The 15,316-nt window shown below is 36.7% G+C and overlaps 1 protein-coding gene and 1 long non-coding RNA gene across 2 annotated transcripts in view; one reads left to right on the forward strand and one right to left on the reverse strand.

Annotated features, from left to right (window-relative positions):
- Positions 1-15,316, reverse strand: part of DLGAP2 (DLG associated protein 2) — a 463,115-nt gene that overhangs the window by 168,587 nt on the left and 279,212 nt on the right. The window lies entirely within an intron of this gene.
- LOC308193262 overlaps positions 988-15,316 on the forward strand; it is a 53,010-nt gene continuing 38,681 nt past the window's right edge. Inside the window, exon 1 of the long non-coding RNA XR_013949501.1 lies at positions 988-15,226. This is a non-coding gene — a long non-coding RNA (uncharacterized lncRNA). The remainder of the gene's footprint in view (positions 15,227-15,316) is intronic.

Below are 15,316 nucleotides of genomic sequence, written 5' to 3' on the forward strand. Positions count from 1 at the left end.
CTCAGTGATTCTGTGAAATAATACCAATTTTGAAAGAACCAAGAAATGAATGTCTACTTTGTTGTAAATTCCTTTTTCCTGATGTGGGGGTTGAACTGAGAGAGACAGGTCACAGCCAATATTTATGAGAAGAGCTTTTAGTAAAGCAGCTCTTATTAACAGAACCCACCTGCTATCATTAATAGCAGGTAACCCTCCACACTGCCTATGTGTGTCTTCACTCACGCAGTTCACCCTTGCGCTTGCACATCCACAGTTACCCACTGGCACATGGCTGGGAGGCCAACCCCAGCTGTTTGTGCCGAGGCACAGCATCGTACTAACTTCCTGGTAACTTCCATACACCTAGGCATCTACAGAAACCATTCACACAAGCTAACACAGAAGACACTTTTATGGCAATGCAGCCTCTCCCATCCTGTGCAATATGCTTTAGCAAAAGCAGCGAGTGGCAGAGCTAAAATCCTGTTATTCCAGATGCAAACCTATCCAAATATAGGAGTTGTGAAAAATCACAAGAGCTGGTAATACTACCAAAGGCAAAATATCTCTAAAATATTCTATTCAAAACAACGTGATAAATGAAGAAAATACACTTCCGGATTTGCTAAAGCATCCTATTAAAACAAATGCTCTCTTAAAATACAGTTAAATTTTTGGCATCCTCCTCCATTGGATAACAAGTATTAATTAAATGTATTGTCCTTAGTTTCCTTAGAATAAATTAATTTCTGTGTTCTTGGAACTGTATTTATTATTTTGTCTTAAAATGCCACCACCTTCTGTAAGGAATAAAAGTTCATATCACATTCAGAAAGAAAAAAAAAGATTACATCCAAAAATATTTGGAATAGTGGACAGAGTTGATCGTAAACGTATCTTAAGTCTAATTAGTCTTGACTGAGCTCCTTCAGTAGGGTCATAGTAGGTAACATACTTTGAAGGAAAAAAAAGGGGAGGGAGGGCGGATATACTGACCCTGGCCAGTTGAATTAGCTTGTGGTCTGCTTGTCTTTCTCCACAACTTCTGTTTTCCTCAGTTCTTTACTCTGTCTCACTTTCAAAAAAAATAAGAAAAACAACACCAATGACAAAAACCATTTCCTTATATTCCGAAAGCCATCATTAATCCATTTTCTTCTTTTGCTCATCTTAAGCGAGCTGCTTACTTCTTGCTTCCCAGTATAATCATGGCCTCGGGACCGCTTTATCCAAACTCCATACAGGGTTTTAAAATAACATCTTAAAATACGTTGTAGAACCTACAGCTGCATACAGCCATCTCCAGATCTGAACATTAATGCTTTCCAAAGTAGCTCTCACCAGGAAACCCAGAGTACATTACGGCAGAAATTCCAGCCCTGCTTTCCTGCCGTGCTGTGCGCTGTGGTAGCAGCACCCACTTCGCTCTGCTGCAGAGATACCTAATTTAGGCAGCATTCAGCAGCATTTAGATAGCAGCGATGGAGGACATGTATCACCCGTGGTAAGTGTACTGTAATTTGGAACCCCCCACAGTTCACCACGGATGCCCTGTGTCAAGCCAGAGGACTACAAGAGGTGTGCTATCCTCACCACTTGTAATAAACCCAGTGCCTTGAGGAAGGCACGCTTTGACTGCCAGTGCTACAGCTCCTAAAGCCTGCTCCAGCCCGCAGCGTAAATTTGTGAACCAAACACCCACACAAAAAAGTTTCTCAGAAACATCAATAAAAATAATATTTGCACTTTCCCCTTCCTCTCATGCAGCTGGTATAGGCATGAAAGACGTGAAAGAATTAATTTCTTGATGTATACTAATTTTTTACCATGTCTACAAACATTTTTAAGCTAAGTAAGACTTTTGAAGCGATGCACAGCTGATCATTGAACAATTAACAACTGACTTTTGAGAACGGCTTAATTCTAACCAAGTTATTTTAAAGACATTTGTAAAGTAGGTGCAGTCAGGCCAAATTGAAAATCTGAACACATCCAGGATCTGTGGTGCAGTGGTTACGCATTACAGCATTATTCTTGAGCTAATAACCTAAGCCTGAACTTCAGGTCTGAGCTGATTTCTATCTCACTGCCTGAAAAGGCGTGTATAACCCTTCCGTATTTGTCTAAAGACCACCACACGGGCCTTTGTGTTGTATCCCACAACACAATTTCCAAATTAAGGAGGCTGCTAACAGACAGCCGTGGGTTACTTACACTCGTTTAACCTTTGAGAAATTGTTACTTGTAGGTGGAGTTTCAGTATGTGACAGCAAATAGCTGGTAGAATTTTGAGTCTAGGTGAATCTGACCTATGCATTCAATCACGCTCTATTCCGATATGAAAATGTAATTATTTTTTTTTGCATTAACTTGGAATATATGCATTCCATGACCATGGAGAAGCAATGACATTATATACATCATGATATGGGGATATTTTGACCTTCAGAAATATCAAGCTATTAAATTTTCCACACCAGAAAACCATGTAACAGATTAAGTAAAAAAAACATGTTAAATTAAAATAAAGAAAAAAATAAATAAAAAATTAACTCATCTGTTCATATAAATACTGAGAGGTTTATAAAATCTTCTGATGAAATTTTGGAGGCAGGAATCTCACACAAAGGTTTAACAATACAATAATAAAAAAATGGTTTCCTGAGAAGTAAACCGGAAAATAATATATCTGCTCAGTTTTATTTCAGACCCTTTCTAAATCTGCTTTCTGCATGAGGAAGGCAAGAAATCCTGTGAAATGCAACTGTTCCACTTCATGCTGCTATTCATGTCAAACACTCTGACATGTCTTTCAGAAGGTGCTTCCTCGCGTTGTCAGATTCTTTCAGTTTCTTATTTCCCCCCCCCTTTTTTTTTTTTGTCGTCTAGAAATGCCTCTTCTCTGGCACTTCCCTGTTTTTAGTGACTTTTTTTTTTTTCCTTTCATTGAAATTTATATAAATGTAAGCTCTTCAATCAGCAACCATTTCTAACCAAAAGATAATTCTCTAATTTTCACCTCAGCATCAACTGCCCTTCCTCTAACTCATGTCTGGTTGCTTTCAACTTTTGCTCAGCTTGTCCTGGTCTTTCATATATCATTCATTATCTTCTGTTGGCCAAGCCATGGGTATTCTTTCATGTTCATTCTCCTGTCTTTTTTCCTTTCATTAGATTAAACCAAGCACTTGTTATTCTTTCAAGCTTTTGATGCCCTGGCTGGTTTCAGAGGGACTAAATAATTATTTTTATAAATTGACATGTAAAGCATCAACTTCAGACTTACATGACACAGCTGGCTCAGTGATTTACTACATATTATGATAATTCCTGTTATACTAAACAAGCTGAGTCTTCAAAGTATGTTGGAATTGCAAAAGTCAGTAGGAAAAAAAATAAAAATCAGCTACTTAAGTACTCAAAGAAAAAAAAATAAATCATTAAAAGTGTAGGCAATGAAGCGTTTCAATGAGGCAAGCCCAGGAGTGTGCCAACAGATAATGTCTTTTCAGAAGGAAAAGTCAGAAGAAATTTGGCACAGTCTATGCATATATTTTTGAGATGTGCAAAACTGGTATATTAGAAAGACTGATTAGTGCTAGAGGAATGCTTCTACATAAGACATACAGAGAAAAAAAGTAAGGAAAAAGAAAAAAGTTGTTCAATATTAATTTAAAAAACCTACAAATTTTCTGAATTTCTACATGTCAGACAAGTCTATCACCAGTTTAAGGACTAAGGAACTTAAGGACTGAAACTGAAAGCATAAGAAATCTGTTGTAAATCGTACAGGAGTTGAAACCGATAATTTGAGAACTACACTAGTGAAACTACACAAATGTAAGTAATGCTATTTGGCATTAGTTCTGCTTCCACATTATTTGAAAGAATAATTGCACAGATCTCTCAGGGCTTTTAAATCATTGAAGCTAAAGTGGATCATTTTGTTATTTAAAATTAGTATTCTGTAGGAGGTTTAGAGTTTATGTCAGGTCAATAAATACTTGGACTTCATTTCTTTGAGAAGAACATCCCTTTGGGGTCCAGCTGTATGATGTGCACATGCATGAAGTCAGCTTCCATTGCAAACTGAGTATTTATCTCTCACCTGGATCTTCGTTTAGAAAACTAGCATGCTCTGGCAACTGCTCTGTGCACTCTGGAAACGAAGGATGTTTTTTCTTAATATTTATAAAATTATCACTTGACATAGATGTTAAAAGATCATGCTGCAATAAGATGGTGACTGCTGTTTTGTTTTTACGTTCTCTTTACTGCTCACTGCTTCTTCAAACTTTATATTTAGTTAAACCTTTTCAAGCCTGTGGCAATGTCTGAAGAGCTTGTGTTAAAATTAATTAAATCTTTGAAAATGTTTAGCCACAGTCCTGCTGTTATCAAGTTTTCTCAAGAGTGACATCAATAAGAAGAGCAGCAGGTACAGGTTTTCCTCGTGTCCTATCATATCACAGTATTCAAGATATAGATGGATTGTGGTATAGGTTTGTGAAAGACAACTTTGTGGAGGAAAATGTTACAGAAACTTTTAATTGTAAAATTGTTATGATTTCACTGAAAAAATAATAAAAAAGACAATGTATTTTTTCCCTGCTAGGAGCATAAAGGGCCTAGAAGGAGTTAAGAACCGTGTAAAAGCCACATACCACTAAACTTCAGAACACGAAATAAGCTACTCCGTTTTACCGATTCACTCCATGCAACAAAGAGATGTATGAATTAGCCAAGCTGTCAAAGGAAGCAATGGAAATTAGGAGAGTTTATTGATTCCAAGCAATGTATGTGGCATTGTACAAGAAGCACGAGCGTGCCTTGGCTTATTAACACCGGATACAGGAGCAAAAGCAAGCACATTGCAGAGCCCCTTTGGCTCCACACATACTGACCATAAAGTAGTACATTCATGATACAGTGCATCCGAGCCAATAAGCCATTTCCAGATTAATAGCTGTAGTCCAATGCCATCTGAACATAGCTACTGTGCTTCAGGGCCTGAGTTGACAAGTCCTTATATTGCCAAGCTGTTGCTTTCTTTGCATATCTTACCCTGAGAGGAAGCCTCTACTGAAATTAAAATAAATAAATAAATAAAAATCACAGAACTTGCCTTCTTAACTAACTGACCTCTTTCCACAACCAGAATGGAGAGACAAAGGGACGACAACCATTTTTAAAAGGACTACAGGAATGGGTCAACAACCTATAATGCAAAGCAGCACACAATGAGTGCCACAACAGTGTTGTTCCTGTCTTGTTCACTGAACAATATTCAGCTTCTGAAGTGGTGAGTTAAGAAAGTTGTCAATGTTTCCAGTGATGGATGCCAGAGGTGGAACAGAAATGACTGCAAGACTCCCTTTGATTTCATAAGGGTAAGAATTGCACTGAATTCAGAAAGAAAAAAATGAAACGGGAGTGGATTTCATGGGAAAAAGTTTGTGATAATATAATTAAAATCTCTATGCACAAGGGAACAAAGTTAAGGATGAATTGGCTTTTGCCCATAGGCATTTCCAGATTTGATTGCTTCACTCGGGTGGTTTAGCATTCTTTCAGCTGAGTTTTGTGCGAGCATATTTTCAACGTTTTCTCACATGGAATATAACCAGAGGAAAAAAATGATTTCAGTATATAACTCAGTGAAGTCAGTGGAATTATTCCCATTCAGGATATGGATCACCATCAAAAATAGTTGAATATTTAAAACCTGTAGAAATTAGATGAAATAACTATTTAATAGTAACCTAAATCCTGGGTATGACTCTTCTGATTGTTACTATAAAATGCATGGATTCACAGGTAAAACAGGGCAAACAGTTATCATGTTATCATACCTAAACCCAGGATATATGTCTATGAGATGCACATTAATGAATAATTAATGCAATGAAATGCAAATAGGCAAGCAGCCAAATTGTCATGGGTCCATTTCACTTTGACTAATTCCATTTTGTCCTCAAAAAGCTTTTCCAAGGAAAATGCCACTGCAACTGCTTTGTTGTATGGGATAGACGGTCTTGAAAAATCAGCAGTTTCAAATGGAAGGAAAAGGTTTATCAGAGTATTATAAAATAACTATTTGAAGGCCAAGCCTGGTCTGCAGTATGTAACTTGATTTCACCTTCTCTAAATGACAAAGGCTTTCATGTAAAACTACACGTCTATGTTATACGTAAATATATATGTTCTGTACTTAACAAAACACCTAAAATAATAATAATGAAAACTTCCTATTTTTTTTTAACAACTCTGATATGGAAATAGATCTGACTCCACAATGAACTGGATAAACTTCATAAAAGCAATGTCCTTTCATCTGGGTATATTATTAATATGAAATTTCATGTAACATTAATTTTCATATCATAAAACAAAACCAAACCAAAAGAAAACAAACAAAAAAAATAGATCTACAACTCTGGAGGTGAGCCATAAACAAATTCTGGATTTTCCAAAATGAATAAACATTTTCAAAGTTGATTGTTAAGGATAGCAACACTTGCTTCTATTGGCAATGGTAACTGACTTTGGTAGCATGTTTCTTTCATTTTATTTTATAGTGGGCCTGTCAGGAATTTTGGTTAAAACATAAAAATGTAGAAAGAAATAAAAACAAGGAGAAAAACAGCCAAAACAACTGCTGATTCTTGTCCTCACTTTAAACTGTGCATTTAACCTGATACAATTACGTTCTTTGAGAAGGCCTGTTGTTAATATAATAAAACATGTAATTTTTACTGCTCTTGTTCAAAAAGATTCAATTGTTTTCAGGCACTTATTATCAATGAAATTATTTTCAGGAAAGGGAGCTATATTTTGTGTGTCCTACAAATCTTGCAGTGATTTAGTTGTTAGAAACACTATTGCACTGATGTAAAGTGGAGAGGATAATATCCTTCTTCCACATTTCTTAGCTTAATTGTCTTACTGCAACTGAATATGACACGCAATGTAAGAGAGATTAATGATGAGAGAAATCTAAAGTCAGCAGCCTCAGGCAAGATAGTTTCTCAGAACTGGCTTTACAATCTCAAAAGAGACACGATTAACCTTAAAAGAGTTTGATTTTTTTTTTTTTTAACCTCTTCCTTCTTTTCTGAGGCAGCACTACAAAACTTGTTTTTCAAATCCTTCCATACTCTGAAGAAAACTTCCAGCTTTCCAATTTTTGAACGGATTTTGAATTAATTTAAGCAGCATTTTAGCCAACCATGTTAGGCAGTGTCAAGAATTTGCTAAAAGTGGTAAGTTTTTTTTTTTCCTTTTTCTTTTTTTTTTAAACTTTTGTTGAGAATATCCCTATCGCATCTGAAGTTTCTTCACTAGATTCAGCTCTGTACTAAAACAAACAAAATGGGATCTAAGCCATTAAGAGCATCAATAGTAAAAAGTATTTTTTTGCTCCTGTCCCTAGAGACAGACACCTTCTGCCCCCACCCATTTCTCTTCACAATGCACTTCTGTTGTTCCTCTTCCCTGGTAGGTTGTGCCTAGTCCCTGGCCCCTGCTCTTCCTCTTCACACATACTTCTAAATCACACTTCTTTTCTCATCAGATAGATATTAGGACATTGACAATTCATCAGGTTTCTCTCCAAGTCTCAGCTACGTGGGCAGCCCACCCAGGTCTTAAGAGAGCTAAGCCTGAAAGAGAATAGTTCGGTGTTACGGTAATGTGAGTAACAGACTAGCTGAAGTGATGGAACAGCGGCTTCTGACATACAGCTCGGACTGCTTCCCCAGAAAACTAATCCTGGAATGGATCAGATGTTGCCCAGAGAGGTTGTGAAGTCTCCTTCCTTGGAGATCTTCAAAAGCTGCCTGGACTTGGTCCTGGGCAACCAGCTCAGGGTGGTCCTACTTGAGCAGGGGCTTGGACCAGATGCCTTCAGAGGTCCCCTTCCATTTTGTCTTTCTGGTTCTCTCTCTGTTCCATTCTGCCCCTAGGTTCTACTAAAGGATATGTGCCCTAATTCTCTTCCTCATAAGGTTCCCTAATTTTTAGCAATATCTTTGGTATTGTGTGGAGGGATTCACCTCATTTAAGCAATTATTTGATTATATTTTGCTTTATACACAAGATACTAAAAATTTATATAAAAACCTTTGGAATGCTGAGAGGCTTTGCAAATATTCTGTCAAACAATTTTGAAGAACAAGGGACAAAATACTTAAAAATAAGAGAATGAGAAAATAATATACTTCATATGACCTTTTTCCCCCCCCCTTTTTTTTTCTCTCCAATAACCTTGTTCCACATTGGCCAACAGGAAAAAAAATAAAAAGTATAATCAGTTACATATAAAGAACTTCAAAAAGCTGGAATCACATTGATCTCCATTAGTATAATTAATATATACTATCTCAAAGTCTAACTGTGAGGGCAGTTTTCAAAATGGTATCTGGTAATTTGGTACCTAGTACTTAAAGTTGGTGCTGGAATCAAAAATAGCTTTAAAAATAAAATTGTTATATTCCATTACATTCAACATTACCCATATTTTTGAGTCCTCAGTCTTGGAGGAGAAAAAAAATTCTATGCATAGGCTTAACAAAGGTCGACAAATTTTGAGATTTTACCAGCATGTTGAAGCTCTCCTTTGTAATACAGTGTAAAAGGAACAACAATATAAAATATAGAATGGCCAGATCAAGGAATTCTCTGTTACTGGCCTGCTCAGGGAATAATTAATTGCAAGATATTAGGCACAGCAGTTCTGCCTAAAGCATCTGTTCTATAGAAAAGTGATCTGCTACTACAGTATACCAAAAGTTAAATATGAGACAATATCATGCTATCTGTGGAAAAAAAAATAAGCTCTTTAGTGGGATGTATAAACAAGAACATAAGGTATAAGATATGGAAAGTCATTCTTCTTCTACATCCAGTGAAGGCTAAGGCCACACCTGTGTACAGATTCAACTCTCCATGTACAGAGAGTACAGAGGAGAGAGTGATCAGAAATCTAGAAAACATGACCTATGAGGAAAGACTGAAAGAGGTATTTTCCATTATGTTTTAAAAAGATAAGAGTAACAGGGCACAACACAGGCACACAAAAGGTGCTGCTAAAGGGAAGGAATAAACTATTTCAGATTTCATATGAAAAAAATAATAAGCTTACTGCGAAACAGGGAAGACTCAGGTCAAACATTAGTTGGACTTCTTAACACTAAAGATCATGAAACAGAGGAACAGACCTGCAGGTAATCTTATGACTTTTCCACTGGAAGAATTGAAAACCAGGTTGAAGTAAACATCTTCTCAGGATCGCTGACCCTGTAGGGGCAGGGGACAAGCTGGGTGTTCTGTGCAGTTCTTTTCTTGCCTTGTTTTTTTCTGAAAGAGTATGTTCTGTTCATTACAGTGATCTATTAGCTATATTGTGAATGAATGTTAGATTGGTCCTCATTAGTTAGTTTACAAATCTATGTATTTTCTAGTTTATCAGGATAAGAGGAATCTCAATGCAGTACAAATAGCTTAAAATAAAAATAAATACAAGTTTAAAAGGTCCCTTAAAGAACTCATGAAGGAATATTTCAGGACACATAATGCAATACATATTCAAGCAATTCCTGTGCTGGTTCAGATTAGACCAAATGAATTAAAAAGGAAAATGGAATATCATAATTACAAGCAATAATGAACTTCAGCAAGCACTGTGGAAAACACCAAAACCTAAATAAAGTACCTGCATTGTTTAAAAAAAAAAAAGATTCATTTACAGACTACAGCATGATGCTTACTTGAAACTCTCTATTAAAGTTAAAGCAACGTGAGACCAAAAAGAGCAATGTTGGATAAAAAATTTAATACCACAGCAAAAGCAATGGACATAAAAAAAGATTTTTGTATGTGCAATTCTGCATTTTATTTTTATAAGCTTAGACCTGACAGAGATAACAATAGAAATGCAATTTATCCCTTGCTTATAGACAGGCTGTGGAAATAAAAGCCCTGGTTTGCTCTTTCATTGGCCTTAAGTGATTAGCATCTACTAACACAATAATTTTGTTTCTAAGCACATCACTGATGTTATTTCTGAGCACACCACTGTTGTTATTTTTATTTAGAAAGTTTCTCTATTCCCAATGAATGCAACTGTGACTTATTAGAAATACCAAGTTTCAGTGAAGCTTGGAATGCTACGGGTGGTCTTCACCTAAGGTGAGCAATAAAAACAGCTATTAGGATGTCCTTCTTCGGTTTATCTAAAACAAAGGAAGACATTGTAAAGATCATCATGATAAAAGCTGTAGTAAGAACTTAGGTAAAATATGAGGGTTTTTTCTTTTCTCCTTGGGAGTTCTGCCTGGGTAGTATTCCTTGCAGCCCTTAATCACAAATGATGGAAGAAAAACAGAATTCTGAGGAATTATCAATCCTTCAACAGGATTGAAGGGAAAAGAAGAAATCAAGATAATTTATTTACCTCCTCCCTTGAACTATGACTTGGACAGCAGTGGGACACCCACTAGCATTTCATTCAGGAATGCTAACCCTTAAAATATGTAAGCTTAACACTTTTAAAAATACACATATTATGAATATTTAAGACAATTTTAGTAAAATGAGGTACCATGAAAATAAGGTATAGGATGAAGAACTTTCTCCCTAGGACAACCTTACATTCTGTTTTTATCACAGTTAATGCCACTGAGCTAAGAACTCAGATACTGCTCACAACATTTACACTCCAGTCAGCCCCATTTCACCAGCCTCTCACTGCTGCTGCAAAAGCATACAGAAACTGTGCTGATTTTTCTGACCGGAAAGGACTTTGAGACCACATCTACCAGCAACAGAAACTGTGTGAACAGCTCACATGAAACCCGTGTATAAATGTTTCAGAAGTACGTTATTATTTTAATTGCTAAAACACAGCAAAGCTGGTAAGAGATGGTAACTGAGAGGTTTTGTGCTGAAAGAGTTGCATTGGTACAACCGAGGAGACAGCGACTGATAGTACTGTGACAAAATGAAGCATTCAGGTGAGGAGGGGTGGCTTTAATTCCAGCGGGTCCCCGAGGAAAACCAAACACTGCATAGCTCCCTAATTTCCACCTAGTGAATCATCCATCTAGAAATAAGCATCATAGATAGTGTCAAAGAGGTAAAATCCTGGACTGTCTTCAGTGACACATGCTTCTCTCTGTTGCCTATAAGTACAGGACTCAGATACTTTTAAAAAAAAAAGGAATTTGAATCAGAAGTTGTGATTATATTATGCTCATAATAAGACAACCTAGGATCATCCTAAAAAGGTCAGTGTATTAATTACAAAGAAGAGAGCATACTATGATTTTCAGTTTCAGAGTCTGGTCCCCAAACCATCTGCTGAACTTCCCTAAAGAAAGGAAAATCTATTTGACTGTAACGGACAATGCCTATTTTATTTGTCTACTGTATGCAATGTTACATTCTTTTAAAAGACTTTGGTTGGGCAGATGCAATGATGGAAGAAAACTCCTGTTTGTCTTCTGGTGGCTGCACTATCCATCTAGTGAAGAGCATGGAGCAAGGGCAGGACTGATGCTCCCTGGGGAGCACAGAGAGGCTTCCAGCATGGGACCAGAAGGGGGACAGACGGACGCAGTGAGGTCAGCTAACAGCCGACGGTACAGTCAGGCCCCAGGCAGCTATGGCTGTCAGAGCACAGACACTGTGGCAGGCCCTAAGGAAACAGACTCCACAGGGATCAAGAAGGGACTGCACACAATTGCTGCAGTGCAGAAGTCGACTGAAGACTTCTTGGCCTGGGTGCAAGATGGAAAGAAAGTACCCCTGCCACCTGCAAGGCCATTGGAGCAGGAGGGAAGTTAGCTTGGGAACTCCATTTGTTTCAGTCAAATCACTTCGACATTTTTATATTTTCAAATGCTGTTTGCTCTAATATCAGGTCAGAGAAAGCTAGCTTTACAATGTCAAGACCCTTGACAGCATTTCTGAGGTTCCCATTAAAGGTGCAGTATAGGTCACAAGGTACGCAGCAAAAGGTCTGATTGACTCAAGTCCCTGAATCTTTCCTCTCCCTTTCCTTTTCCAACTGATTTTGGGATAGCATTCTTCTGAAAAATTGCTTAAGAAGCTACAAGGTTATACATATACTTCAGTAAAAGCAATTGTTTTGCATCAGTAAATTTCTCTACATGAAATTCCAGAGTAAAAGAAAGGTACTTTCTTTGAGAAGATTGACAAAAAATATTGTAGTTGTGTGTAGTGTGCCTCTATTTAAAGCTCTGTTCTTATTCTAAAACCATGTTTTATGTTAGGTTTTGTGATTTATGTATGTTATATATACATTTATATTTAGTATATATTATATATACAATTTATGTATATTATATATATCTCAAATGTTTTGTTTCTACTATAACTATACTCCTCCAGTGTGAACAAGGATTTTTATGTTCTCAGTTATTTGGAATTTCTGGGATTGTCTTCTCACTGTGGATGTAGAGAAACTGAAGAATTATTTATTGTCACCTTGGTCACCACATTCAGAAAATACAATAAGAATCCACGATAGCTGTTTAACAGAATAATGAACGGTTTGGAAGAACAACTCTAATACTGTGAGCTTTCAAATACTGCATCTGGAGGTCAGTTTTGCAGAGAATGTAAATAGATAGTGTGTGGAAATCAGCAGATTGTTAGCACAATCTGGTCTTATGTATTTATATAAAAAACTGTTCATACATAAGAGCTCTTCAAACTCTCAAACATTTGTGGAAATGAAGTGATACTTCAGAAGTTTTGAGATAAGAACTTCAAAGGCATTGAAAAAACACTTTGCCATACCATACAAGAGCTTGTAACTTCCAACACGTGCATTACCTGCAGAATCTAGAAAAAACAGCTTAAGGACCTGTCCAAGACCAGCCACTTGAATCGTACTAACACCAGGAAGAGGCCTTCAGCAAACACAAAAGATCTGGATCACATTTTACCCACAACAAAAGCAAGTATGCCGAAAGCTACGAGACAGCATAGCCTTTCTGCTCTACGAAGTCAACACAAACAGAGGCTAAACAAGGTGAAGATTTCCTGATGTACAGCAAGGCCCAGCACTGATCCAGCAACAAGAAAAAATATAACCAGCCACATTTTTTCAATAGGTCACCCTAAGGTAGGAGGTTTGACAATGTCTCACATAGTTGGTGAGAAAGTTTCCTGTTGATATTAATTTTCATTTAGTACTTCGGTAACTTCATGCTATTTCTGGTGTTTTCCCGCTAAAGCATGAACAGCTATGTATCTCTGAAGAACACAGAAAAACAAATGAAAATGGGGATTTACTGTCATTTAACTAATGGGTATTTCTAGTAGCTTTTATCAAAAATAAAGTTTAAATATCGCTACTTAAAATTAAATATATACATATATACTATTAGCATTGTAGAAACTTTGACATCATTCTAAGCAAATTGAGGTGTGACAGAAAACTGAGAAACCCAAGGAAATGTAAGCAGACATTTAAATCCCTCTTATAAGCTTGAGGAGCTTACCTAGCACAGTAATAAAAGAAAGAAAGAGAAAAAAAAGACAATTGAGGCAGTGATAGGAACAACTGTGCATTGTTAGGCAGGATAATAAACTCTCTAGTAGGGAGAAGAGCACACAACAAAGCTTTTTCTAGATGGAGTGGGTGCCAATATATTGTTTTCCTTCAGGTACCTCTTACTCCCTGCTGTAGGATACAGACTTAAAACGACTGTTGCTCCGATCAAGCAGAACAGCTCATAGGTCCAGAAGCAATGCTCCATAGATTCAACAAGAAGCATCAAAAAGTTTATCCCTCCTAAAAAGCAAAACCAAAATCTGTTCTTTTTTTCTCCCGTTGATGTTTCTTGTGACATGAACTCGTGCTGTGAACGGTCCTTCTGGGAAATACTTGCAAGAGAGCATAGAAAGCAAGCGGAGCAGCCGTAACTATAATCACCAAAGAAAACATGGTCATACTGATAGTAATGCCTTCTCATTTCAGTAATCCTGACTGCAGAAGCTTGAAAAGGTGCAACAGTTCCTGAAAAGTCTATTACAAAACTGAACCCGTCCTGCTATCTTGTCACAAAGGGGGAAAGTATGCAGTACTTGTCAGAGCCCATGGCAAATTAAATCACCCATTAGCTTCTTCCCAATCCATCCCTTGACAGAGTTCTTGCCAGCAAACACTCAGATGTTGAGTAGCAAGGAAAAGAAGAGCAAGAAGAGGTCTTTTAATAAGCAAGGTATTTTGCCACCACATTTTAATAAAGCCTCTGACAATTTAAATTACTACAGGTGATTTCAGTTTAAATCCAGAGTTTTCAAAGTAAATGCATATAAAGCACTAATCCATCAGAATGAGGTTAAAGGGGATAAAAATCCTACAACTGCAGTTTTAAATTACTAATTAGCTACTTAATAAAACTATTGCAGCTGTTCTTTTTGCTAACCATTAAACTATAAAGATATGAAGACAATGAAAGGAGAATGACCTTCTATATGTCAAAGAATATTGCTGAAGGCATCTGCAGCTAATGGGCCTGTGCTTGCTCGTGCAGAAAGAGTAAATAGGTTTATTAGCTTATTCAGCTGGAAAATGCTTAGCAGCTACTGGTCATCTGATAACAAATTTAATTCATAGTTCATTTAGCTATAAAGGGAACTGATTTTTTTTATACTGTTATTCAAATGTCCTGAAACATAATCTGTACCCAGAGGGGGTTAGACAGACTCATGAACCCTGGAACAAAATGTTATCTACTTATTCTGACCTAGTTTGCATCCTGTACCACCGCATGTGAGTTTCTTACAATTGAAGCATTGATTTCCTAGGAAAAGATTAGCTTGTATAACTAGAGATAACAAATGGAAAAATTGAAACCTTCTTGAAATCCATACAAGCCTTGTTGCAAACATACATCACATAATTATGGAATTTATGAAAAAACAAACACTGTGTAAAAATATTCTGTTGTTCAATTTAAAGCAACATATTTTCAGAGTACAATTTTCCTTCCTTTCAAAAAACACTTTTTTGATTTTGTTTGAAATTATCATCCTTATGTTAACTGTGTTGTACTAGATGTTAAAACAAGATAGGGTCATGCACACAAATGTTTGCCTGTAGCTACTTCAGTGAACCCTTCCCAACCACTGATCTTCTTCTGAGAATTTTTACTATACACTGAGGAAAGAACTACTGGTAAGAAAGGGGAAATGAACACTCAGGACAAAGGTACAAATTTCTCCCTACTCAAAATATCCTCATAAATTAGTCACAAAAATCAGTGCTACAAGTTCACCTGTGTTAATTTATTCCCTACAG

This window comes from Anser brachyrhynchus, assembly GCF_964034855.1.
Source record: "Anser brachyrhynchus genome assembly, chromosome: 3".
Taxonomy (NCBI): Eukaryota; Metazoa; Chordata; class Aves; order Anseriformes; family Anatidae; genus Anser; species Anser brachyrhynchus.